This window comes from Aristolochia californica, unplaced genomic scaffold, assembly GCF_029961685.1.
Source record: "Aristolochia californica isolate CCGP_79_NKW_82.1479 unplaced genomic scaffold, dmAriCali1.0.hap1 SCAF_12, whole genome shotgun sequence".
Classification (NCBI taxonomy): Eukaryota; Viridiplantae; Streptophyta; class Magnoliopsida; order Piperales; family Aristolochiaceae; genus Aristolochia; species Aristolochia californica.
The window spans coordinates 11,500,957-11,528,129 of NW_027181793.1; positions in this window are offsets into that span (position 1 = coordinate 11,500,957).

Here is a 27,173-nt window from a genome sequence, read left to right on the forward strand (position 1 = left end):
AAACTCAAAGTTTTGATTTAAGATAAAAGTGTACATCTAAATTGGAGATGCACAATGCACAAATGTAGGGAGACATAATTCCAAAGAGTTTTTTTAATTTTTGGGGATTGTAAGATCTTTTTAGTTTTTATATCTCAGGTTTTACAATCGTCGGGAAAATGGGGAGGCGGGGTATTTTTAACTGACTGTTGACTCCCATTCCGTATGTCATTTCTTTCAAAAGTATAGCCCATTACTCATGATAAATCACATTACAATCATCTATGATTGTTAGGTGAGCTTTTTGCAAACGGGCAAAATATTGGCTTGTTTGACTCGGTTAAATATCCCATCGCACGTTCACTTCAGAATTTAATGAGTGTTTGTTATTCTCATTAAAAGCTTTGGATCCATAGGTCATTTGCATCTTTAACATGTTTCAAGCATGCATATCCATTTTTAAAACACATGTACAAGAATTCTCTTTCTTGTAAAATGCCAAGCTATTGGGGTTGAACTAGTGGAATTTCCCAATCTGGGATAACTAAATTTTGCGTTCATTTGTGGTGTGTGAATAAATTTTCATTACTTACATTTGTTATTGTTTTAATTTTTTTCCATACATAAACTCTAAAATTTACATTTTGTTGTGATCTATTTACCTTTTTTTGGTTACAGCATGAAGGGAGAACGAAAACTCATAGTTTTGATTTAATATAAAGTGTACATCTAAAATGGAGATGCACAATGGACATATGTAGAGAGATATAATTCCAAAGAGTGTCTGTGATTTTTAAGGATTGTGAGCTCTTTTCAGTTTTTAGTTCTCAGGTTTTGCAATCGTCGGGAAAAGGGAGAGGCGGGGGATTTTTAATTGAGTGTTGACTCCCAATCCATAAGTCATTTCTTACAATAATATTGCCCGTTACGAATGAAAAATCACTTTACAATCATCTATTATTGTTAGGTCAGCTTTTAGCAAGCGGGCAAAATAATGGCTTGTTTGACTCGGGTAAATATCCCGCCGCACGTTCACTTAAGAATTTAATGAACGTTTGTTATTCTTATTAAAAGCTTTGGATCCATAGGTCATTTGCATCTTTAACAGGTTTCAAGCATGCATATCCATTTTTAAAACACGTGTAGAAGAAATCTCTTTCTTGTAAAATTTCTAGCTATTAGGGTTGAACTAGTGGAATTTCCCAATCTTGGATAACAAAACATTTGTGTTCATTTATGGTTCGTGAATAAATTTTATTTATTAACATTTTTTATTTTTTAAAATTTTTTCCATACATAAACTCTAAAATTTTCATTTTGTTGTTATCAATTTACCTTTTTTATTCCACGGTATGTAGGGGGAGCGAAAACTCAAAATTTCTATTTGAGAAAAAAGTGTACATCTAAAATGGAGATGCACAATGGAAAATTTTTGAAAGAGATAATTCCAAAGAGTGTCTGTAATTTTTGGGGATTGTAAGATCTTTTTAGTTTTTATATCTCAGGTTATGCAATCGTCGGGAAAACGGGGAGGCGGGGTATTTTTAACTAACTATTGATTCCTAATCCGTATGTCATTTCCTTCAAAAATATAGCCCATTACTCATGATAAATCACATTACAATCATCTATGATTGTTAGGTCAGCTTTTTGCAAACGGGCAAAACAATGGCTTGTTTGACTCGGGTAAATATCCCGCCGCACGTTCACTTCAGAATTTAATGAGTGCTTTTTATTCTCATTAAAAGCTTTGGATCTATAGGTCATTTGCATCTTTAACATGTTTCAAGGATTCATATCCATTTTTAAAACACGTGTACAAGAATTCTCTTTCTTGTAAAATTCATAGCTATTAGGGTTGAACTAGTCGATTTTCCCAATCTTGGATAACTAAATTTTGCGTTCATTTGTGGTGTGTAAATAAATTTTTATTACTTACATTTGTTATTGTTTTAATTTTTTTCCATACATAAACTCTAAAATTAAATTTTGTTGTGATTTATTTACCTTTTTTTGTTTACGACATGAAGGGAGAACGAAAACTCATAGTTTTGATTTAATATAAAGTGTACATCTAAAATGGAGATGCACAATGCACATATGTAGAGAGATATAATTCCAAAGAGTGTCCGTGATTTTTAAGGATTGTGAGCTCTTTTCAGTTTTTAGTTCTCAGGTTTTGCAATCGTCGGGAAAAGGGGGAGACGGGGGATTTTTAATTGAGTGTTTACTCCCAATCCGTAAGTCATTTCTTACAATAATATTGCCCGTTACGAATGAAAAATCACTTTACAATCATCTATTATTGTTAGGTCAGCGTTTTGCAAGCGGGCAAAATAATGGCTTGTTTGACTCTGGTAAATATCCCGCCGCATGTTCACTTAAGAATTTAATGAGCGTTTGTTATTCTCATTAGAAGCTTTGGATCCATAGGTCATTTGCATCTTTAACAGGTTTCAAGCATGCATATCCATTTTTAAAACACGTGTAGAAGAAATCTCTTTCTTGTAAAATTTCTAGCTATTAGGGTTGAACTAGTGGAATTTCCCAATCTTGGATAACAAAACTTTTGTGTTCATTTGTGGTTTGTGAAAAAACAATTCTTTACTAACATTTTTTATTTTTTAAAATTTTTTCCATACATAAACTCTAAAATTTTCATTTTGTTGTTATCAGTTTACCTTTTTTTTTTCACGGTATGTAGGCGAGCGAAAACTCAAAATTTTGATTTGAGAAAAAATTGTACATCTAAAATGGAGAAGCACAATGCCAAAATTTAGAAGGAGATAATTCCAAAGAGTGTCTGTAATTTTTAGGGATTGTAAGCTCTTCTAGTTGTTATATCACAGGTTTTGCAATCGTCGGGAAAAAGGGGAGGCGGGGGATTTTTAACTGAATGTTGACTCCCAATCCATAAGTCATTTCTTACAAAAAATACCCCGTTACACATGATAAATCACTTTACAATCATCTATGATTGTTAGGTCAGCTTTTTGCAAACAGGCAAAATAATAGCTTGTTTGACTCGGGTAAATATCCCACCGCACGTTCACTTCAGAATTTAATGAGCGTTTGTAATTCTCATCAAAAGCTTTGGATCCATAGGTCATTTGCATATTTAACATGTTTCAAGCATGCATATCCATTTTTAAAACACGTCTAGAAGAAATCTCTTTCTTGTAAAATTCCAAGCTATTAGGGTTGAACTAGTGGAATTTCCCAATCTTGGATAACAAAATTTTGTGTTCATTTGTGGGGTGTGAATAAATTTTCATTACTTACATTTGTTACTGTTTTAATTTTTTTCCAAACATAAACTCTAAAATTTTATTTTTCTTGTGATCTATTTACCTTTTTTTATTTAGGGCATGAAGGGAGAACTAAAACTCAAAGTTTTGTTTTAAGAAAAAAGTGTACATCCATAATGGAGATGCACAATGCACAAATGTAGAGAGATATAATTCCAAAGAGTGTCTGTGATTTTTAAGGATTGTAAGCTCTTTTCAGTTTTTATATCTCAGGTTTTTCCATCGTCGGGAAAAGGGGGAGGCGGGGGATTTTTAATTGAGTGTTGACTCCCAATCCGTAAGTCATTTCTTACAATAATATAGCCCGTTACGGATGAAAAATCACTTTACAATCATCTATGATTGTTAGGTCAGCTTTTATCAAACGGGCAAAATAATGGCTTGTTTGACTCGTGTAAATATCCTGTCGCACGTTCACTTCAGAATTTAATGAGTGGTGGTTATTCTCATTAAAAGCTTTGGATCCATAGGTCATTTGCATCTATAACATGTTTCAAGCATGCATATCCATTTTTAAAACACGTGTAGAAGAATTCCCTTTCTTGTAAAATTTCAAGCTATTAGGGTTGAACTAGTGGAATTTCCAAAACTTGGATAACAAAAATTTTGTGTTCATTTGTGGTGTGTGAATAAATTTTCATTACTTACATTTGTTATTGTTTTAATTTTTTTCCATACATAAACTCTAAAATTTACATTTTGTTGTGATCTATTTACCTTTTTTTGTTTCCGGCAAGAAGGGAGAACGAAAACTCAAAGTTTTGATTTACGAAAAAAGTTTACATCTAAAATGGAGATGCACAATTCACAAATGTAGAGAGATATAATTCAAAAGAGTGTCTGTGATTTTTTGGGATTGTGAGCTCTTTTCTGTTTTTAGTTCTCAGGTTTTGCAATCGTCGGGAAAAGGGGGAGGCGGGGGATTTTTAATTGAGTGTTGACTCCCAATCCGTAAGTCATTTCCTACAATAATATAACCCGTTACGAATGAAAAATCACTTTACAATCATCTATGATTGTTAGGTCAGGTTTTTGAAAATGGGCAAAATGATGCCTTGTTTGACTCTGGTAAATATCCCACCGCACGTTCATTGAGAATTTAATGAGCGTTTGTTATTCTCTTTAAAAGTTTTGGATCCAGAGGTCATTTGCATCTTTAACATGTTTCAAGCATGCATATCCATTTTTAAAACATGTGTAGTAGAAATCTCTTTGTTGTAAAATTCCATGCAATTAGGGTTGAACTAGTGGAATTTCCCAAACTTGGAAAACAAAACTTTTGTGTTCATTTGTGGTGTGTGAATAAATTTTCTATACTTACATTTGTTGTTCTTTTAATTTTTTTTCACACATAAATTCTCAAATTTTCATTTTGTTGTGATCTATTTGCCTGTTTTTGTTTCCGGTATGAAGGGAGAGCGAAAACTCAAAGTTTTGATTTAAGAAAAAAGTGTATATCTAAAATGGAGATGTACAATGCACAAATATAGGGAGAGATAATTCCAAAGAGTGTTTGTAATTTTTAAGGATTGTAAGATCTTTTTAGTTTTTATATCTCAGGTTTTGCAATCGTCGGGAAAACGGGGAGGTGGGGTATTTTTAACTGACTGTTGACTCCCAATCCGTTTGTCATTTCTTACAAAAATATAGCCCATTACTCATGATGAATCACATTACAATCATCTATGATTGTTAGGTCAGCTTTTTGCAAACGGGCAAAATAATGGCTTGTTTGACTCGGGTAAATATCCCGCCGCACGTTCACTTAAGAATTTAATGAGCGTTTGTTATTCTCATTAAAAGCTTTGGATCCATAGGTTATTTGCTTCTTTAACATGTTTCAAACATGCATATCCATTTTTAAAACACGTGTAGAAGAAATCTCTTTCTTCTAAAATTCCAAGCTATTAGGGTTGAACTAGTGGAATTTCCCAATCTTGGATAACAAAATTTTGTGTTCATTTGTGGTGTGTGAATAAATTTTATATACTTACATTTGTTATTGTTTTAATTTTTTTCTATACATAAACTCTAAAATTTACATTTCGTTGTGATCTATTTACCTGTTTTTTGTTTACGACATGAAGGGAGAACAAAAACTCAAAGTTTTGATTTAAGAAAAAAGTGTACATCTAAAATGGAGAATAATTCCAAAGAGTGCCTGTGATTTTTTAGGATTGTGTGCTCTTTTCAGTTTTTATTTCTCAGGTTTTGCAATCGTCAGGAAAAGGGGGAGGCGGGGGATTTTTAATTGAGTGTTGACTCCCAATCCGTAAGTCATTTCTTACAATAATATAGCCCATTACGAATGAAAAATTGCTGTACAATCATCTATGATTGTTAGGTCAGCTTTTTGCAAACGGACAAAATAATGGCTTGTTTGACTCGGGTAAATATCCCGCCGAACATTCACTTCAAAATTTAATGAGCGTTTGTTATTATGATTAAAAGCTTTGGATCCATAGGTCATTTGCATCTTTAACATGTTTCAAGCATGCATATCCATTTTTAAGACACGTGTTGAAGAAATCTCTTTCTTGTAAAATTCCAAGCTATTAGGGTTGAACTAGTGGAATTTCCCAATCTTAGATAACAAAAGTTTGTGTTCATTTGTGGTGTGTGAATAAATTTTCATTACTTACATTTGTTATTGTTTTAATTTTTTTCCATACATAAACTCTAAAATTTTAATTTTGTTGTGATCTATTTACCTTTTTTTTGTTTATGGCATGAAGGGAGGACGAAAACTCAAAGTTTTTATTTAAGAAAAATGTGTACATATAAAATTGAGATGCACAATGCACAAATGTAGAGAGTTATAATTCCAAAGAGTGTCCGTGATTTTTAAGGATTGTAAGGTCTTTCAGTTTTTAGTTCTCACGTTTTACAATTGTCGGGAAAAGGGGGAGGCGGGGGATTTTTAATTGAGTGTTGACTCCCAATCCGTACGTCATTTCATACAATGATATAGCCCGTTACGAATGAAAAATCACTTTACACTCATGTATGATTGTTAGGTCAACTTTTTGCAAACGGGCAAAATAATGGCTTGTTTGACTCGGGTAAATATCCTGCCGCACATTCACTTCATAATTTAATGTGTGTTGGTTATTCTCATTAAAAGCTTTGGATCCATAGGTCATTTGCATCTATAACATGTTTCAAGCATGCATATCCATTTTTAAAACACGTGTTGAAGAAATCTCTTTCTTGTAAAATTCCAAGCTATTAGGGTTGAACTAGTGGAATTTCCCAATCTTGGATAATAAAATTTTGTGTCAATTTGTTGTGTGTGAATAAATTTTCATTACTTACATTTGTTATTGTTTTAATTTTTTTCCATACATAAACTCTAAAATTTTAATTTTGTTGTGATCTATTTACCTTTTCTTTGTTTACGGCATGAAGGGAGAACGAAAACTCCAAGTTTTTATTTAAGAAAAAAGTGTACATATAAAATGGAGATGCACAATGCACAAATGTAGAGAGATATAATTCCAATGAGTGTCCGTGATTTTTAAGGATTGTAAGCTCTTTTCAGTTTTTAGTTCTCAGGATTTGCAATTGTCGGGAAAAGGGGGAGGCGGGGGATTTTTAATTGAGTGTTGACTCCCAATCCGTAAGTCATTTCTTACAATAATATAGCCCGTTACGAATGAAAAATCACTTGTTAGGTCAACTTTTTGCAAACGGGCAAAATAATGGCTTGTTTGACTCGGGTAAATATCCCGCCGCACGTTCACTTAAGAATTTAATGAGCGTTTGTTAATCTTATTAAAACTTTTGGATCCATAGGCCATTTGCATCTTTAACATGTTTCAAGCATGCATATCCATTTTTAAAACATGTGTAGCAGAAATCTCTTTCTTGTAAAATTCGAAGCTATTAGGGTTAAACTAGTGGAATTTCCCAATCTTGGATAAAAAAATTTTGTGTTCATTTGTGGTGTGTGAATAATTTTTCTATACTTACATTTGTTATTTTTAAAAAATTTTTCCATACAGAAGGTCTAAAATTTACATTTTGTTGTGATCTATTTACCTGTTTTTTATTTACGACATGAAGGAAGAAGAAAAACTGAAAGTTTTGATTTAAAAAAAAAGTGCACATCTAAAATGGAGATGCACAATGCACAAATGTAGAGAGATATAATTCAAAGAGTGCCTGTGATTTTTCAGGAATGTGAGCTCTTTTTAGTTTTTGGTTCTCAGGTTTTGCAATCGTCAGGAAAAGGGGGAGGTGTTGGATTTTTCATTGAGTGTTGACTCCGAATCCGTAAGTCATTTCTTACAATAATATAGCCCATTACAAATGAAAAATCTCTTTATAATCATCTATGTTTGTTAGGTCAGCTTTTTGCGAACGGACAAAATAATGACTTGTTTGACTCGGGTAAATATACCGCCGCACGTTCACTTCAGAATTTAATGAGCGTTTGTTATTATCATTAAAAGCTTTGGATCCATAGGTCATTTGCATCTTTAACATGTTTCAAGCATGCATATCCATTTTTAAAACACGTGTTGAAGAAATCTCTTTCTTGTAAAATTCCAAGCTATTAGGGTTGAACTAGTGGAATTTCCCAATCTTGGATAATAAAATTTTGTGTCAATTTGTTGTGTGTGAATAAATTTTCATTACTTACATTTGTTATTGTTTTAATTTTTTTCCATACATAAACTCTAAAATTTTAATTTTGGTGTGATCTATTTACCTTTTTTTTGTTTATGGCATGAAGGGAGAACGAAAACTCAAAGTTTTTATTTAAGAAAAAAGTGTACAGATAAAATGGAGATGCACAATGCACGAATGTAGAGAGATATAATTCCAAAGAGTGTCTGTGATTTTTAAGGATTGTAAGCGCTTTTAAGTTTTTAGTTCTCAGGTTTTGCAATTGTCGGGAAAAGGGGGAGGCGGGGGATTTTTAATTGAGTGTTGACTCCCAATCCGTAAGTCATTTCTTACAATAATATAGCTCGTTACGAATGAAAAATAACTTTACACTCATCTATGATTGTAAGGTCAACTTTTTGCAAACGGGCAAAATAATGGCTTGTTTGACTCGGGTAAATATCCTGCCGCACGTTCACTTAAGAATTTAATGAGCGTTTGTTATTCTCATTAAAAGCTTTGGATCCATAGGCCATTTGCATCTTTAACATGTTTCAAGCATGCATATCCATTTTTAAAACACGTGTAGCAGAAATCTCCTTCTTGTAAAATTCCAAGCTATTAGGGTTGAACTAGTGGAATTTCCCAATCTTGGATAACAAAATTTTGTGTTCATTTGTGGTGTGTGAATAAATTTTCATTACTTACATTTGTTATTGTTTTAATTTTTTTCCATACATAAACTCTAAAATTTTCATTTTGTTGTGATCTATTTACCTTTTTTTTGTTTATGGCATGAAGGGAGAACGAAAACTCAAAGTTTTGATTTAAGAAAAAAGTGTGCATCTAAAATGGAGATGCACAATGCCCAAATGTAGAGAGATATAATTCCAAAGAGTGTCAGTGATTTTTAAGGATTGTAAGCTCTTTTCAGTTTTTAGTTCTCAGGTTTTGCAAACGTCGGGAAAAGGGGGAGGCGGGGGATTTTTAATTGAGTGTTGACTCCCAATCCGTAAGTCATTTCCTACAATAATATAACCGGTTACAAATGAAAAATAACTTTACAATCATCTATGATTGTTAGGTCAGCTTTTTGCAAACGGGCAAAATGATGGCTTGTTTGACTCTGGTAAATATCCCATCGCACGTTCATTGAGAATTTAATGAGCGTTTGTTATTCTCTTTAAAAGCTTTGGATCCATAGGTCATTTGCATCTTTAACATGTTTCAAGCATGCATATCCATTTTTAAAACACGTGTAGAAGAATTCTCTTTCTTGTAAAATTTCATGCTATTAAGGTTGAACTAGTGGAGTTTCCCAAACTTGGATAACAAAAATTTTGTGTTCATTTGTGGTGTGTGAATAAATTTTCATTACTTACATTTGTTATTGTTTTAATTTTTTTCCATACATAAACTCTAAAATTTACATTTTGTTGTAATCTATTTACCTTGTTTTTGTTTACGGTATGAAGGGAGAGCGAAAACTCAAAGTTTTGATTTAAGAAAAATGTGTAGATCTAAAATGGAGATGCACATTGCACAAATGTAGAGACAGATAATTTCAAAGAGTGTCTGTGATTTTTAAGGATTGTAAGATCTTTTTAGTTTTTAGTTCTCAGGTTTTGCAATCGTCGGGAAAAGGGGGAGGCGGGGTTTGTTTAACTGACTGTTGACTCCCAATCCGTAAGTCATTTCTTACAATAATATAGCCCGTTACGAATGAAAAATCGCTTTACACTCATCTATGATTGTTAGGTCAACGTTTTGCAAACGGGCAAAATAATGGCTTGTTTGACTCGGGTAAATATCCCGTCGCACGTTCACTTAAGAATTTAGTGAGCGTTTGTTATTCTCATTAAAAGCTTTGGATCCATAGGTCATTTTCATCATTAACATGTTTCAAGCATACATATCCATTTTTAAAACACGTGTTGAAGAAATCTCTTTCTTGTAAAATTCCAAGCTATTAGGGTTGAACTAGAGGAATTTCCCAATCTTGGATAATAAAATTTTGTGTCAATTTGTTGTGTGTGAATAAATTTTCATTACTTACATTTGTTATTGTTTTAATTTTTTTCCATACATAAACTCTAAAATTTTCATTTTGTAGTTATCAATTTACCTTTTTTTTTTCCACGGTATGTAGAGGGAGTGAAAACTCAAAATTTTGAATTGAGAAAAAAGTGTACATCTATAATGGAGATGCACAATGCAAAAATGTAGAAAGAGATAATTCCAAAGAGTGTCTGTAATTTTTAGGGATTGTAAGCTCTTCTAGTTTTTATATCTCAGGTTTTACAATCGTCGGGAAAAAGGGGAGGCGGGGGATTTTTAACTGATTGTTGACTCCCAATCCATAAGTCATTTCTTACAAAAATAGCCCGTTACACATGATAAATCACTTTACAATTCATCTATGATTGTTAGGTTAGCTTTTTGCAAACGGGCAAAATAATGGCTTGTTTGACTCGGGTAAATATCCCACCGCACGTTCACTAGAGAATTTATTGAGCGTATGTTATTCTCTTGAAAAGCTCTGGATCCATAGGTCATTTGCATCTTTAACATGTTTCAAGCTTGCATATCCATTTTTAAAACACGTGTAGAAGAAATCTCTTTCTTGTAAAATTCCAAGCTATTAGGGTAGAACTAGTGGAATTTCCCAAACTTGGATAACAAACCTTTTGTGTTAATTTTTGGTGTGTGAATAAATTTTCTTTACTTACATTTGTTATTGTTTTAAATTTTTTCTATACTTAAACTCGAAAATTTTCATTTTGCTGTGATCTATTTGCCTTTTTTTGTTTACGGACGAAGGAATAGAGAAAACTCAAAGTTTTGATTTAAGAAAAAATGTACATTTAAAATGGACATGCACAGTGCACAAATGTAGAGAGAGATAATTCCAAAGAGTGCCTGTAATTTTTTGGGAATTTAAGATCTTTTTTGTTTTTATGTCTCATGTTTTGCAATCATCGGAAAAAGGGGGAGGCGGGGTGTTTTTAACTGAGTGTTGACTCGCAATTCGTAAGTCATTTCTTACAAAAATAAAGCCCGTTACGGATGATAAATCACTTTACAATCATCTATGATTGTTAGGTAAGCTTTTTGTAAACGGGCAAAATATTGTCTTATTTGACTCGGGTAAATATCCCACCGCATGTTCATTGAGAATTTAATGAGCGTTTGTTATTCTCTTTAAAAGCTTTGAATCCATAGGTCATTTGCTTCTTTAACATGTTTAGAGCATGCATATCCATTTTTAAAACACGTGTAGAAGAAATCTCTTTCTTGTAAAATTCCATGCAATTAGGGTTGAACTAGTGGAATTTCCCAAACTTGGAAAACAAAACTTTTGTGTTCATTTGTGGTGTGTGAATAAATTTTTTATACTTACATTTGTTATTTTTTTAATTTTTTTCACACATAAACTCTAAAATTTTCATTTTGTTTTGATCTATTGTCCTTTTTTTGTTTACGGGATGAAGGGAGAGCGAAAACTCAATGTTTTGATTTGAGAAAAAAGTGTACATCTAAAATGGAGATGTACTATGCACAAATGTAGGGATAGATATTTCCAAAGAGTGTTTGTAATTTTTAGGGATTGTAAGATCTTTTTAGTTTTTATATGTCAGGTTTTGCAATCGTCGGGAAAAAGGGAGGCGGGGTATTTTTTACTGACTGTTGACTCCCAATCCGTATGTCATTTCTTAGAAAAATATAGCTCGTTACTCATGATAAATCACAATACAATCTTCAATGATTGTTAGGTCAGCTTTTTGCAAACGGGCAAAATAATGGCTTGTTTGACTCGGGTAAATATCCCGCCACACGTTCACTTCAGAATTTAATGAGTGTTGGTTATTCTCATTAAAAGCTTTGGATTCATAGGTCATTTGCATCTTTAACATGCTTCAAGCATGCATATCCATTTTTAAAACACGTGTAGAAGAATTCTCTTTCTTGTAAAATTTCAAGCTATTAGGGTTGAACTAGTGGAATTTTTCCAAACTTGGATAACAAAAAATTTGTGTTCATTTGTGGTGTGTGAATAAATTTTCATTACTTAAATTTTTTATTGCTTTAATTTTTTTCCATTCATAAACTCTGAAATTTTCATTTTTTTGTGATCGATTTACCTTTTTTTTGTTTATGGCATGAAGGGAGAATGAAAACTCAAAGTTTTGATTTAAGAAAAAAGTGTACATCTAAAATGGAGTTGCACAATGCACAAATGTAGAGAGATATAATTCCAAAGAGTGTCCGTGATTTGTAGGGATTGTAAGCTCTTTTCAGTTTTTAGTTCTCTAGTTTTGTAATCGTCGGGAAAAGGGGGAGGCGGGGGATTTTTAATTGGGTGTTGACTCCCAATCCGTAAGTCATTTCTTACAATAATATAGCTCGTTACAAATGAAAAATCACTTTACAATCATCTATGATTGTTAGGTCAACTTTTTGAAAATGGGCAAAATAATGTCTTGTTTGACTCGGGTACATATCCCGCCGGATGTTCACTTAAGAATTTAATGAGCGTTTGTTATTCTCATTAAAAGCTTTGGATCCATAGGTCATTTGCCGCTTTAACATGTTTCAAGCATGCATATACATTTTTAAAACACGTGTAGAAGAAATCTCTTTCTTGTAAAATTCCAAGCTATTAGGGTTGAACTAGTGGAATTTCCCAATCTTGGATAACAAAACTTTTGTGTTCATTTGTGGTTTGTGAATAAATCTTCTTTACTTACACTTTTTATTTTTTAAATTTTTTTCCATACATAAACTCTAAAATTTTCATTTTCTAGTTATCAATTTGACTTTTTTTTTTTTTTTTTTTTTTACAGTATGAAGGTGGAGCGAAAACTCAAAATTTTGATTTGAGAAAAAAGTGTACATCTAAAATGGAGATGCACAATGCACAAATTTAGAAAGAGATAATTCTGAAGAGTGTCTGTAATTTTTATGGATTGTAGGATCCTTTAGTTTTTATATCTATGGTTTTGCAATCGTCGGGAAAAGGGGAGGCGGGGGATTTTTAATTGATTGTTGACTCCCTATCCATAAGTCATTTCTTACAAAGATATAGCCCGTGACACATGATAAATCACTTTACAATTCATCTATGAATGCTAGGTCAGCTTTTTGCAAATGGGCAAAATAAAGGCTTGTTTGACTCGGATAAATATCCCACCACACGTTCACTAGAGAATTTAATGAGCGTATGTTATTCTCTTTAAAAGCTTTGGATCCATAGGTCATTTGCATCTTTAACATGTTTCAAGCTTGCATATCCATTTTTAAAATACGTGTAGAAGAAATCTCTTTCTTATAAAATTCCAAGCTATTAGGGTTGAACTAGTGGAATTTCCCAAACTTGGATAACAAAACTTTTGTGTTAATTTTTGGTGAATGTATAAACTTTCTTTACTTACGTTTGTTATTTTTTAAAATTTTTTCCATACTTAAACTCTAAAATTTTCATATTGCTATGATCTATTTGCCTTTTTTTGTTTACGGAATGAAGGGAGAGAGAAAACTCAAAGTTTTGATTTGAGAAAAAAGTGTACATTTAAAATGGAGACGCACAGTGCAAAAATGTAGAGAGAGATAATTCCAAAGAGTGTGTGTAATTTTTAGGGAATTTAAGCTCTTTTTAGTTTTTATATCTCAGGTTTTGCAATCGTCAGGAAAAGGGGGAGGCGGGGTATTTTTAACTGACCGTTGACTCCCAATCCGTATGTCATTTCTTACAAAAATATAGCCCATTACTCATGATAAATCACATTACAATCATCTATGATTGTTAGGTTAGCTTTTTGTAAATGGGCAAAATAATGGCTTGTTTGACTCGGGTAAGTATCCCGCCTCACGTTCACTTCAGAATTTAATGATTGTTGGTTATTCTCAATAAAAGCTTTGGATCCATAGGTCATTTGCATATTTAACATGTTTCGAGCATGCACATCCATTTTCAAAACACGTGAAGAAGAATTCTGTTTCTTGTAAAATTTCAAGCTATTAGTGTTGAACTAGTGGAATTTCCGAAACTGGGATAACAAAAAATTTGTGTTCATTTGCGGTGTGTGAATAAATTTTCATTACTTAAATTTGTTACTGTTTTAATTTTTTTTCAACACATAAACTCTAAAATTTTCATTTTGTTGTGATCTAGTTACCTTTTTTTTGTTTACGACATGAAGGGAGAACGAAAACTCAAAGTTTTGATTTAAGAAAAAAGTGTACATCTAAAATGGAGATGCACAATGCACAAATGTAGAGAGATATAATTCCAAAGAGTGTCTATGATTTTTAAGGATTGTGAGCTCTTTTCAGTTTTTAGTTCTCAGGTTTTGCAATTATTGGGAAAAGGGGGAGGTGGGGGATTTTTAATTAAGTGTTGACTCCCAATCCGTAAGTCATTTCTTACAATAATATAGCCCATTACGAATGAAAAATCACTTGACAATCATCTATGATTGTTAGGTCAGCTTTTTGCAAACGGGCAAAATAATGGCTTGTTTGACTCGGGTAAATATCCCGCCGCACGTTCACTTCAGAATTTAATGAGCGTTTTTTATTCTCATTAAAAGCTCTGGATCCATAGGTCATTTGCATCTTTAACAGGTTTCAAGCATGCATATCCATTTTTAAAATACGTGTAGAAGAAATCTCTTTTTTGTAAAATTCTAAGCTATTAGGGTTGAACTAGTGGAATTTCCCAATCTTGGACAACAAAATTTTGTGTTCATTTGTGGTGTGTGAATAAATTCTCATTACTTACATTTCTTATTGTTTTAATTTTTTTCCATACATAAAATCTAAAATATTCATTTTGTTGTGATCTATTTACCTTTTTTTTGTTTACGGCATGAAGGGAGAACGAAAACTCATAGTTTTTATTTAAGAAAAAAGTGTACATCTAAAATGGAGTTGCACAATACACAAATGTAGAGAGATATAATTCCAAAGAGTGTCCGTGATTTTTAGGGATTGTAAGCTCTTTTCAGTTTTTAGTTCTCAGGTTTTGCAATCGTTAGGAAAAGGGGGAGGCAGGGGATTCGTAATTGAGTGTTGACACCCAATCCGTAAGTCATTTCTTACAATAATATATCCCATTAGGAATGAAAATCACTTTACAATCATCTATGATTGTCAGGTAAGCTTTTTGCAAGTGGGCAAAATAATGGCTTGTTTGACTTGGGTAAATATCCCGCCGCACGTTTACTTAAGAATTTAATGAGCGTTTGTTATTCTCATTAAAAGCTTTGGATCCATAGGTCATTTGCATCTTTAACAGATTTCAAGAATGCATATCCATTTTTAAAACACGTATAGAAGAAATCTCTTTCTTGTAAAATTTTTAGCTATTAGGGTTGCACTAGTGGAATTTCCCAATCTTGGATAACTAAATTTTGTGTTCATTTGTGGTGTGTGAATAAATTTTCATTACTTACATTTGTTATTGTTTTAATTTTTTTCCATACGAAAAATCTAAAATTTACATTTTGTTGTGATCTATTTTCCTTTTTTTGTTTACGGCATGAAGGGAGAATGAAAACTCAAAGGTTTTATTTAATAAAAAAGTGTGCATCTAAAATGGAGATGCGCAACGCAAAAATGTAGAGAGATATAATTCCAAAGAGTGTCTGTGATTTTTAAGGATTGTGAGCTCTTTTCAGTTTTTTGTTCTTAGATTTTGCAATCGTCGGGAAAAGGAGGGGCCGGGGATTTTTAATTGAGTGTTGACTCCCAATCCGTAAGTCCTTTCTTACAATAATATTGCCCGTTACGAATAAAAAATCACTTTACAATCATCTATGATTGTTAGGTCAGCTTTTTACAAACGGGCAAAATAATGTCTTGTTTGACTCGGGTAAATATTCCGCCGCACATTCACTTCAGAATTTAATGAGCGTTTGTAATTCTCATTAAAAGCTTTGGATCCATAGGTCATTTGCATCTTTAACATATTTCAAGCATGCATATCCATTTCCAAAACACGTGTGGAAGAAATCTCTTTCTTGCAAAATTCCAAGCTATTAGGGTTGAACTAGTGGAATTTCCCAATCTGATAACTAAATTTTGTGTTCATTTGTGGTGTGTGAATAAATTTTCATTACTTACATTTGTTATTTTTTAAATTTTTTTCCATATATAAACTCTAAAATTTTCATTTTGTTGTGATCTTATTACCTTTTTTTGTTTACGACATGAAGGGAGAACGAAAACTCAAAGTTTTGATTTAAGAAAAAATTGTACATCTAAAATGGAGATGCACAATGCACAAATATAGAGAGATATAATTCCAAAGAGTGTCTGTGATTTTTAAGGATTGTAAGCTCTTTTCAGTTTTTATATCTCAGGTTTTGCTATCGTCGGGAAAAGGGGGAGGCGGGGGATTTTTAATTGAGTGTTGACTCCCAATCCGTAAGTCATTTCTTATAATAATATTGCTCGTTACGAATGAAAAATCACTTTACAATCATCTATGATTGTTAGGTCAGCTTTTTGCAAACGGGCAAAATATTGGCTTGTTTGACTCGGGTAAATATCTTATCGCACGTTCAATAGAGAATTTAATGAGCGTATGTTATTCTCTTTAAAAGCTTTGGATCCATAGGTCATTTGAATCTTTAACATGTTTCAAGCTTGCATATCCATTTTTAAAACACGTGTAGAAAAAATCTCTTTCTTGTAAAATTCCAAGCTATTAGGGTTGAACTAGTGGAATTTCCCAAACTTGGATAACAAAAGTTTTGTGTTAATTTTTGGTGTGTGAATAAATTTTATTTACTTACATTTGTTATTGTTTTAAATTTTTTTCATACATAAACTCAAAAATTTTCATTTTGCTGTGATCTATTTGCTTTTTTTTGTTTACGGGATGTAGGGAGAGAGAAAACTCAAAGTTTTGATTTAAGAAAAAAGTGTACATTTAAAATGGAGACACAAAGTGCACAAATGAGAGAGAGATCTTTCCAAAGAGTGTATATAATTTTTAGGGAATTTAAGCACATTTTAATTTTTATATCTCAGGTTTTGCAATCATCGGGAAATGGGGGAAGCGGGGTGTTTTTAACTGAGTGTTGACTCCCAATCCGTAAGTCATTTCTTACAAAAATATAGCCCGTTACGGATGATAAATCACTTTACAATCATCTGTGATTATTAGGTAAGATTTTTGTAAACGGGCAAAATAATGGCTAGTTTGATTCTGGTAAATATCCCACCGCACGTTCATTGAGAATTTAATGAGCGTTTGTTATTCTCTTTAAAAGCTTTGGATCCGTAGGTCATTTCAATCCTTAACATGTTTCAAGCATGCATATCCATTTTTAAAACACGTGTAGAAGAAATCTCTTTCTTGAAAAATTCCATGCAATTACGGTTGAACTAGTGGAATTTCTCAATCTTGGATAACTAAATTTTGTGTTGATTTGTGGTGTGTGAATAAATTTTCATTACTTACATTTTTTATTGTTTTAATTTTTTTCCACACATAAACTCTAAAATTTTCATTTTGTTGTGATCTATTGACCTTTTTTTGTTTACGGCATGAAGGGAGAATGAAAACTCAAAGTTTTGATTTAATAAAAATGTGTACATCTAAAATGGAGATGCACAACGCACAAATGTAGAGAGATATAATTCCAAAGAGTGTCTGTGATTTTTAAGGATTGTGAGCTCTTTTCAGTTTTTAGTTCTCAGGTTTTGCAATCGTCGGGAAAAGGGGGAGGCGGGGGATTTTTAATTGAGTGTTGACTCCCAATCCGTAAGTCATTTCTTACAATAATATTTCCCGTTACGAATGAAAAATCACTTTACAATCATCTATGATTGTTAGGTCGGCTTTTTGCAAACGGGCAAAATATTGGCTTTGTTTGACTCGGGTAAATATCACGCCGCACGTTCACTTCTGAATTTAATGAGCGTTTGTAGTTCTCAATAAAAGTTTTGGATCCATAGGTCATTTGAGTCATTAACATATTTCAAGAATGCATATCCATTTTTAAAACACGTGGAGAAGAAATATCTTTCTTGTAAATTTCCAAGCTATTAGGGTGGAACTTGTGGAATTTCCCAATCTTGGATAACTAAATTTTGTGTTCATTTGTGGTGTGTGACTAAATTTTCATTACTTATATTTGTTATTGTTTAAATTTTTTCCATACATAAACTCTAAAATTTTCATTTTGTTGTGATCTAATTACCTTTTTTTGTTTACGGCATGAAGGGAGAACGAAAGCTCAAAGTTTTGATTTAAGAAAAAAGTGTACATCTAAAATGGAGATGCACAATGCACAAATGTAGAGAGATATAATTCCAAAGAGTGTTTGTGATTTTTAAGGATTGTAAGCTCTTTTCGGTTTTTATATCTCTGGTTTTGCAATCGTCGGGAAAAGGGGGAGACGGGGGATTTTTATTTGAGTGTTGACTCCCAATCCGTAAGTCATTTCTTACAATAATATAGCCTGTTACGAATGAAAAATCACTTTACAATCATCTACGATTGTTAGGTCAGCTGTTTGCAAACAGGCAAAATAATGGCTTGTTTGACTCGGGTAAATATCCCACCGCACGTTCACTAGAGAATTTTATATGCGTATGTTATTCTCTTTAAAAGCTTTGGATCCATAGGTCATTTGCATCTTTAACATGTTTCAAGTTTGCATATCCATTTTTAAAACACATGTAGAAGAAATCTCTTTCTTGTAAAATTCCAAGCTATTAGGGTTGAACTAGCGGAATTTGCCAAACTTGGATAACAAAGGTTTTGTGTTAATTTTTGGAGTGTGAATAAATTTTATTTACTTACATTTGTTATTGTTTTAAATTTTTTCCATACATACACTCAAAAATTTTCATTTTGCTGTGATCTATTTGCCTTTTTTTGTTTACGGGATGAAGGGAGAGAGAAAACTCAAAGTTTTGATTTAAGAAAAAAGTGTACATTTAAAGTGGAGACGCACAGTGCAAAAATGTAGAGACAGATAATTCCAAAGACTTTTTGTAATTTTTTGGGAATATAAGCTCTTTTTAGTTTTAATATCTTAGGGTTTGCAATCGTCGGGAAAAGGGGGAGGCGGGGTGTTTTTAACTGAGTGTTGACTCCCAATCCGTAACTCATTTCTTAAGAAAATATAGTCCGTTATGGATGATAAATCAGTTTACAATCATCTATGATTGTTAGGTAAGCTTTTGGTACACGGGCAATATAATGGCTAGTTTGATTCTGGTGAATATCCCACCGCACGTTCATTGAGAATTTAATGAGCGTTTGTTATTCTCTTTAAAACATTTGGATCCATAGGTCATTTGCATCTTTAACATGTTTCAAGCATGCATATCCATTTTTAAAACACGTGTAGAAGAAATCTCTTTCTTGTAAAATTCCATGCAGTTAGGGTATAACAAGTGGAATTTCCCAAACTTGGAAAACAAAACTTTTGTGTTCATTTGTGGTGTGTGAATAAATTATCTATACTTAAATTTGTTATTGTTTTGATTTTTTTTCACACATAAACTCTAAAATTTTCATTTTGTTGTGATCTATTTGCCTTTTTTTGTTTACAAGATGAAGGGAGAGCGAAAACTCAAAGTTTTGATATTAGAAAAAAGTGTACATAAAAAATGGAGATGCACAATGCACAAATATAGGGAGAGATAATTCCAAAGAGTGTTTGTAATTTTTAGGGATTGTAAGATCTTTTTAGCTTTTATATCTCAGGTTTTGCAATCGTCGAGAAAACGGGGAGGCGGGGTATTTTTAACTGACTGTTGACTCCCAATCCGTAAGTCATTTCTTACAAGAATATAGCCCATTACTCATGATAAATCATATTACAATCATCTATGATTTTTAGGTCAGCTTTTGGCAAACTGGCAAAATAATGGCTTGTTTGACTCGGGTAAATATCCCGTTGCACGTTCACTTCAGAATTTTATGAGTGTTTGTTATTCTCGTTAAAAGCTTTGGATCCATAGGTCATTTGAATCTTTAACATGTTTCAGGCATGCATATCCATTTTTAAAACACGTGTAGAAGAATTCTCATTTCTTTTAAAATTCCATGCCATTAGGGTTGAACTAGTGGAATTTTCCAATCTTGGATAACTAAATTTTGTGTTTATTTGTAGTGTGTGAATAAATTTTCAATACCTACATTTGTTATTGTTTTAATTTTTATCCATACATAAACTCTAAAATTTATATTTTGTTGTGATTTATTTACCTTTTTTGGTTTACGGCATGAAGTGAGAACGAAAACTCAAATTTTGGATTTAATAAAAAAGTGTAAATTTAAAATGGAGATGCACAATGCACAAATGTACAGAGATATAATTCCAAAGAGTGTCTGTGATTTTTAAAGATTGTCAGCTCTTTTCAGTTTTCAGTTCTCAGGTTTTGCAATCATCGGGGAAGGGGGAGGCGGAGGATTTTTAATTGAGTGCTGACTCCCAATCTGTAAGTCATTTCTTACAATAATATAGCCAGTTACGAATGAAAAATCACTTTACAATCAACTATGATTGTTAGGTCAGCTTTTTTCAACCGGGCAAAATAATGGCTTGTTTGACTCGGGTAAATATCCCACCGCACGTTCACTTCAAAATTTAATGAGCGTATGTTATTCTCTTTAAAAACTTTGGATCCATATGTCATTTCCATCTTTAACATGTTTCAAGCTTGCATATCCATTTTTAAAACATGTGTAGAAGAATTCTCTTTCTTCTAAAATTCCAAGCTATTAGGGTTGAACTAGTGGAATTTCCCAATCTTGGAAAACTAAATTTTGTGTTCATTTCTGGTGTGTGAATAAAATTTCATTACTTACATTTGTTATTGTTTTAATTTTTTTCCATACATAAACTTTAAAATTTTCATTTTGTTGTGATCTATTTGCCTTTTTTTGTTTACGGCATGAAGGCAGAACGACAACTCAAAGTTTTGATTTAAGAAAAAAGTGTACATCTAAAATGGATATGCACAATGCACAAATGTAGAGAGATATAATTCCAAAGAGTGTCTGTGATTTTTAAGGATTGTAAGCTCTTTTCAGTTTTTATATCTCAGGTTTTGCAATCGACGGGAAAAAGGGGAGGCGGGGGATTTTTAATTGAGTGTTGACTCTCAATCCGTAAGTCATTTCTAACAATAATATAGACCGTTACGAATGAAAAATCACATTACACTCATCTATGATTGTTAGGTAAGATTTTTGCAAACGGGCAAAATAATGGCTTGTTTGACTAGGGTAAATATCCCACACCGCACGTTCCCTTAAAAATTTAATGAGCGTATGTTATTCTCTTTAAAATCATTTGATCCATAGGTCATTTGCATCTTTAACATGTTACAAGCTTGCATATCCATTTTTAAAACACGTGTAGAAGAAATCTCTTTCTTGTAAAATTCCAAGCTATTAGGGTTGAACTAGTGGAATTTCCCAAACTTGGATAACAAAAGTTTTGTGTTAATTTTTGGTGTATGAATAAATTTTCTTTACTTACATTTGTTATTGTTTTAAATTTTTTCCATACATAAACTCAAAAATTTTCATTTTGCTGTGATCTATTTGCCTTTTTTTGTTTTCGGGATGAAGGGAGAGAGAAAACTCAAAGTTATGGTTTAAGAAAAAAGTGTACATTTATAATGGAGACGCACAGTGCACAAATGTAGAGAGAGATAATTCAAAAGAGCGTCTGTAATTTTTAGGGATTTAAGCTCTTTTTACTTTTTATATCTTTGGTTTTGCAATCGTCCGGAAAAGGGGGAGGCGGGGTGTTTTTAACTGAGTGTTGACTACCAATACGTAAGTCATTTCCTACAAAAATATAGTCCGTTACGGATGATAAATCACTTTACAATCATATATGATTGTTAGGTAAGCTTTTTGTAAACCGGAAAAATAATGGCTAGTTTGATTCTGATAAATATCCCCACTGCACGTTCATTGAAAATTTAAAAAGAGTTTGTTATTCTCTTTAAAAGCTTTGGATCCATAGGTCATTTGCATCTTTAATATGTTTCAAGCATGCATATCCATTTTTAAAACACGTGTAGAAGAAATCTCTTTCTTGTAAAATTCCATGCAATTAGGGTTGAACTAGTGGAATTTCCCAAACTTGGAAAACAAAACTTTTGTCTTCATTTGTGGTGTGTGAATTAATTTTCTATACTTCCATTTTTTATTGTTTAATTTTTTTCACACATAAACTCTAAAATTTTCATTTTGTTGTGATCTATTTGCCTTTTTGGGTTTACGGGATGAAGGGAGAGCGAAAACTCAAAGTTTTGATTTAAGAAAAAAGTGTACATCTAAAATGGAGATGCACAATACACAAATGCAGGGAGACATAATTCCAAAGAGTGTTTGTAATTTGTAGGGATTGTAATATCTTTTTAGTTTTTATATCTAAGGTTTTGCAATCGTCGAGAAAACGGGGACGCGGGGTATTTTTAAATGACTGTTGACTCCCAATCCGTATGTCATTTCTTACAAAAATATAGCCCGTTACTCATAATAAATCACATTACAATCATCTATGATTGTTAGGTCAGCTTTTTGCAAACGGGCAAAATAATGGCTTGTTTGACTCAGGTAAATATCCCGCCGCACGTTCACTTCAGAATTTAATGAGTGTTTGTTATTCTCATTAAAAGCTTTGGATCCATAGGTCTTTTTCATCTTTAACATGTTTCCAGCATGCATAACCATTTTTAAAACATGTGTAGGAGAATTCTCTTTCTTGTAAAATTCCAAGCTATTAGGGTTGAACTAGTGGAATTTCCCAATCTTGGATAACTAAATTTTTTTTTCATTTGTGGTGTGTGAATAAATTTTCATTACTTACATTTGTTATTGTTTTAATTTTTTTCCATACATAAACTCTAAAATTTACTTTTTGTTGTGATCTATTTACCTTTTTTTGTTTACGACATGAAGGGAGAACGACAACTCAAAGTTTTGATTTAAGAAAAACGTGAACATCTAAAATGGAGATGCACAATGCACAAATGTAGAGAGATATAATTCTAAAGAGTGTCTATGATTTTTAAGGAATGTAAGCTCTTTTGAGTTTTTATATCTCAGGTTTTACAATCGACGGGAAAAGGGGGAGGCGGGGGATTTTTAATTGAGTGTTGACTCCCAATCCGTAAGTCATTTCGTACAATAATATAGCCCGTTACGAATGAAAAATAACTTTACGATCATCTATGATTGTTAGGTCAGCTTTTTGCAAACGGGCAAAATAATGGTTTGTTTGACTCGGGTAAATATCCCACCGCACGTTCACTAGAGAATTTAATGAGCGTATGTAATTCTCTTTAAAAGCTTTGGATCCATAGGTCATTTGCATCATTAACATGTTTCAAGCTCGCATATCCATTTTTAAAACACGTTTAGAAGAATTCTCTTTCTTGTATAATTCCTAGCCATAATGGGTTGAACTAGTGGAATTTCCCAATCTTGGATAACTAAATTTTGTGTTCATTTGTGGTGTGTGAATAAATTTTCATTACTTACATTTGTTATTGTTTTAATTTTTTTCCATACATAAACTTTAAAATTTTTATTTTGTTGTGATCCATTTGCCTATTTTTGTTTACGGCAAGAAGGGAGAACGAAAACTCATAGTTTTGATTTAAGAAAAAAGTGTACGTCTAAAATGGACATGCACAATGCACAAATGTAGAGAGATATAATTCCAAAGAGTGTCTGTGATTTTTAAGGATTGTAAGCTCTTTTGAGTTTTTATATCTAAAGTTTTGCAATCGTCAGGAAAAGGGGGAGGCTGGGGATTTTTAATTGAGTGTTGTTTCCCAATCCATTAGTCATTTCTTACAATAATATTGCCCGTTACGAATGAAAAATCACGTTACAATCATCTATGATTGTTAGGTCAGCTTTTTGCAAACGGGCAAAATAATGGCTTGTTTGGCTCAGGTAAATATCCCGCCGCACGTTCACTAATGAATTTAATGAGCGTTTGTTATTCTCATTAAAAGCTTTGGATCCATAGGTCTTTTGCATCTTTAACATGTTTCAAGCATGCATATCATTTTTTAAAACACGTGTAGAAGAAATCTCTTTCTTGTAAAATTCCTAGCTATTAGGGTTGAACTAGTGGAATTTCCCAATCTTGGATAACAAAACTTTTGTGTTCATTTGTTGTTTGTGAATAAATTTTCATTAATTAAATTTTTTATTTTTTTTAATTTTTTTCATTCTTAAACTCTAAAATTTTAATTTATTAGTTAACAATTTGCTTTTTTTTTTTTTTTTTTTTACGGCATGAAGGTGGAGCGAAAACTCAAAATTTTGATTTAAGAAAAAAGTGTACATCTAAATTGGAGATCCACAATGCAAAAATGTAGGGAGAGATAATTCCAAAGAGTGTTCGTAATTTTTAGGGATTGTTAGATCTTTTTAGTTTTTATATCTCTGGTTTTGCAATTGTCGGGAAAATGGGGAGGCGGTGTATTTTTGACTGACTGTTGACACCCAATCTGTATGTCATTTCTTACAAAAATATAGCCCATTACTCATGATAAATCACATTACAATCATCTATGATTGTTAGGTCAGCTTTTTGCAAACGGGCAAAATAATGGCTTGTTTGACTCAGGTAAATATCCCACCGCACGTTCACTTCATAATTTAATGTGTTTTTGTTATTCTCATTAAAAGCTTTGGATCCATAGGTCATTTTCATCTTTAACATGTTTCAAGCATGCATATCCATTTCTAAAACATGTGTAGAAGAATTCTCTTTCTTGTGAAATTTCAACCTATTAGGGTTGAACTAGTGATAACAAAAATTTTGTGTTCATTTGTGGTGTGTGAATAAATTTTCACTACTTACATTTGTTATTGTTTTAATTTTTTTCAATACATAAACTCTAAAATTTATATTTTGTTATGATTTATTTACCTTTTTTTGTTTACGATATGAAGGGAGAACGAAAACTCAAAGTGTCGATTTAAGAAAAAAGTGTACATTTAAAATGGAGACGCACAGTCCACAAATGTTGAGGGTGATAATTCCAAACAGTGTCTGTAGTTTTTAGGAAATTTAAGCTCTTTGTAGTTTTTATATCTCAGATTTTGCAATCGTCGGGTAAAGGGGGAGGCGGGGTGTTTTTCACTGAGTGTTGACTCCCAATCTGTAAGTCATTTCTTACAAAAATATAGCCCGTTACGGAAGATTAATCACTTTACAATCATCTATGATTGTTAGGTAAGCTTTTTGTAAACGGGCAAAATAATGGCTTGTTTAGCTCTCGTAAATATCCCACTGCACGTTCACTTCAAAATTTAATGAGCGTTTGTTATTCTCATTAAAAGCTTTGGATCCATAGGCCATTTGCATCTTTAACATGTTTAAAGCTTGCATATCCATTTTTAAAACACATGTAGAAGAAATCTCTTTCTTGTAAAATTTCAAGCTATTAGGGTTGAACTAGTGGAATTTCCCAAACTTGGATAACAAAAGTTTTGTGTTAATTTTTGGTGTGTGAATAAATTTTCTTTACTTCCATTTGTTACTGTTTTAAATTTTTCCATACATAAACTCTAAAATTTTCAATTTGTTGTGATTTATTTGCCTTTTTTTTTACGGGATGAAGGGAGAGAGAAAACTCAAATTTTTTATTTAAGAAAAAAGTGTACATTTAAAATGGAGACGCACAGTGCACAAATGTAGAGAGAGATAATTCCAAAGAGTGTCTGTAAATTTTATGGAATTTAAGCTCTTTTTAGTTTTTATATCTCAGGTTTTGCAATCGTTGGGTAACGGGGGAGGCGGGGTGTTTTTAAATGAGTGTTGACTGCCTATCCGTTAGTCATTTCTTACAAAAATACAGCCTGTTACGGATGATAAATCACTTTACAATCATCTATGATTGTTAGGTAAGCTTTTTGTAAACAGGCAAAATAATGGCTTGTTTAAATCTGGTAAATATCCCACCGCACGTTCATTGAGAATTTAATGAGCGTTTGTTATTCTCTTTAAAAGCTTTCGATCCATAGGTCATTTGCATCTTTAACATGTTTCAAGCATGCATATCCATTTTTAAAACACGTGTAGAAGAAATCTCATTCTTGTAAAATTCCATGCAATTAGGGTTGAACTAGTGGAATTTCCCAAACATGGAAAACAAAACTTTTGTGTTCAATTGTGGTGTGTGAATAAATTTTCATTACTTACATTTGTTATTGTTTTAATTTTTTTCCATACATAAACTCTAAAATATACATTTTGTTGTGATCTATTTACCTTTTTTTGTTTTCGGCATGAAGGGAGAACGAAAACTAAAAGTTTGATTTAAGAAAAAAAAGTACATCTAAAATGGAGAAGCATAATGCACAAATGTAGAGAGATGTTATTCCAAAGAGTGTCTGTGATTTTTAAGGATTGTGAGCTCTTTTCAGTTTTTAGTTCTCACGTTTTGCAATCGTCGGGAAAAGGAGGAGGCGGGGAATCTTTAATTGAGTGGTTACTCCCAATCCGTAAGTCATTTCTTACAATAATATTGCCCGTTACGAATAATAAAAACACTTTACAATCATCTATGATTGTTAGGTCAACTTTTTGCAAACGGGCAAAATAATGGCTTGTTTGGCTCGGGTAAATATCCCGCCGCACGTTCACTTCAGAATTTAATGAGCATTTCTTATTCTCATTAAAAGCCTTGGATCCATAGGTCATTTGCATCTTTAACATGTTTCAAGTTGTGAATAAATTTTATTTACTTACATTTTATATTTTTTTTAATTTTTTCCATGCATTAACTCTTAAATTTTAATTTTGTTGTTATCAATTTGACTTTTTTTTTTTTTACGGTATGAAGGGGGAGCGAAAACTCAAAATTTTGATTTAAGAAAAAAGTCTACATCTAAAATGGAGATGCACAATGCACAAATGTAGGGAGAGATAATTCCAAAGAGTGTTTGTAATTTTTAGGGATTGTTAGATCTTTATAGTTTTTATATCTCAGGTTTTGCAATCGTCGGGAAAATGGGTAGGCGGTGTATTTTTAACTGACTGTTGACTCCCAATCAGGATGTCATTTCTTACAAAAATATAGCCCGTTACTCATGATAAATCACATTACAATCATCTATGATTGTTAGGTCTGCTTTTTGCAAATGGGCAAAATAATGGCTTGTTTGACTCGGGTAAATATCCCACCGCACGTTCACTCAAAAATTTAATGACTGTTTGTTATTCTCATTAAAAGCTTTGGATCCATAGGTCATTTTCATCTTTA